Consider the following 2,177-nt stretch of genomic DNA (forward strand, 5'->3'; position numbering starts at 1 on the left):
TCTTGTACTTCCAAGTTTTCATCTTACTGACCAAAGAATATTATGAGATGCAGGCTGCTGAGAAACAGGGTTTCCGCACAACAAGCAAGGGAAAGAAAGAAGGCATATATGAGCGAGTTGGAATTAAAGGTGAAGGATTTGGTGACCAAGAACTCTGAGCTAGAGGAAAGGCTCTCCACGCTGCAGAATGAAAATCAGATGCTCAGACAAGTATGCACCAAGTAAAAAAGCAACATGTTTATCCGCAGTTATTTTATTTTTGAAATTAATGGTTTCTAACTGAACAACAGAAATCCTGTCATTAATTTTTGAGTCCTGACAATCAATTGGATATTTTTCTACCTCATTTCAATCAAGGGATTTAAGTGAGCTTGATAAGCGGCTCGTGAACCGAGCTCGATGAGCCAACAAGCCAAGCTCAAGCTAGCCCCGACTCGACTCGTCAGCTCATAAGTCGGATCGCATCTCGTGAGCCGGTTCATTTAAAAAAATATACTTAAAATATATTAAATTTAAAAATTTACATGTTATTAAAATTGAATTAGGTTGTACATATAAAAATATTTTTAAAAATAATATTTTGTATTTATATTAACTAACTTCTTATTATTTTTCTTCTAATTGTTCTTTATATTTGTCATTTTATTATAGCACGGCTTAAATTAATATTATTTTCTCTCTTATAATAAACAAGCCGGCTCGTGTGCCGGCTCTAACTTGTAAACTTAAGGTCGAGCTTGAGCTCGAACTCAGTAAAATTGATTTAGCTCAAACTCAAGCCGAGGGTGGCTCGAGCTCGGCTTAACTTTACAAATTTATTTCAATCTCTTATGCAAAGGTTGTCCGACTATTTAATTGTTTGTAAAAAATAAGTCTCCTCTACAATATAATTGTATTATTTCATTTGTTCAATTGCATAGAAAACTATATTGTAGCTGGATTCAGTTTGGGTAATGAATCTGTACTTATTTATTTGCTTGGAAAAAGACTTCCCTGACTTGTGTTTGCTGCTTTTTAGATACTGAAGAATACAACAATGGGTCGGAGAGGATCGACTGGTAGTACAAAAGGAGAAGGCTTGTTGTAGTAGGGGAAAAAAATTCGGTAAGTGTTCCACTAATTTATTTTTGTGCAAAGATAAAAAGAGAAACAAAGGATAAGAAATGGCAGAGGCAGATGTCCTCAAATGTTCTCTCTCTCTCTCTCTCACACACACACACTCACGCCCGCGCGCACACATGTAGGCAATTACATACAGATTACCTGAAACTTGCTATTTACAAATCAACCACATTCTTTAACTCATTTTTCCAATTCTCACTCATATATCATAATTCATTGTAAAGCCCCAACCCATATTTTTCATTTTTATCAAATTCACCATAGTTTGATTGTGGCACGCGTAAAAAAATCACATGGCTAGTTACTTTGTAAATAAATGTTTCGGGTATGTAATTATCCCATTTATCTTTTCATCTTTTTCTTCACAAAGCAATGATTTTAAACTTTTTAGCATAACATCAGCTAAACATTACACTGATGGTGCAGAAATCAAGAACATTGAATTGAAGGAATCAAAATGTTGGGTTGGTGTCATTTTCATTGGATCAATGAGGTAATATTGATTATAATCTGTATATGTGGGGCAAGCTGTTCCTCTCTGTATTGAATGCTTAATTGAGTTTGTTTCATTGGATCCATAGAGGTCATAATGATTGTAATAACTATATATGGGGCTGCACTGAAAGGCGAGTATGTGATTCCCAACATGGCCATGTATTGAATGTGCCCCTGTAATATTCATACATGTATAACTCAATTTTCTATTACAGATTACAAGTACATATCCAAAGTTAACATTTCATTGTTTTTTTTAGCTATTTATCGCACTTAAAATACATTCCTTAGTGATTTTTTTTAACTTAGTCATAACAGTCAAATTTGGACTGTTTGAACCTCTACAATCCTGCAACTCTCTATATATCTCCATAAACTCCACAACACACTTAAATTCATAACTTTAATCATACCATATCACATTTGGACAACCCTTGAAATTTTTTTATACCTTCAAAAGCTTGGGTTATTCAATAGCTTTTATAATAGATTTGTGTTACATCAATAGTTTGGAGATCCAATAAAATTATAATACACATTTAGAAGATGATGAATCTTAT

At 33.6% G+C, this 2,177-nt stretch overlaps 1 long non-coding RNA gene across 1 annotated transcript; it reads left to right on the plus strand.

Annotated features, from left to right (window-relative positions):
- The first annotated feature begins 50 nt into the window (after nucleotides 1–50).
- Nucleotides 51–1,837, plus strand: LOC110037568. The gene is made up of 3 exons (XR_002295348.1): nucleotides 51–210; nucleotides 1,019–1,104; nucleotides 1,549–1,837. It is a non-coding gene; the product is annotated as an uncharacterized LOC110037568 (long non-coding RNA).
- The last annotated feature ends 340 nt before the right edge of the window (nucleotides 1,838–2,177 follow it).

This window comes from Phalaenopsis equestris, unplaced genomic scaffold (genome assembly GCF_001263595.1).
Source record: "Phalaenopsis equestris unplaced genomic scaffold, ASM126359v1 Scaffold221297, whole genome shotgun sequence".
NCBI lineage: Eukaryota > Viridiplantae > Streptophyta > Magnoliopsida > Asparagales > Orchidaceae > Phalaenopsis > Phalaenopsis equestris.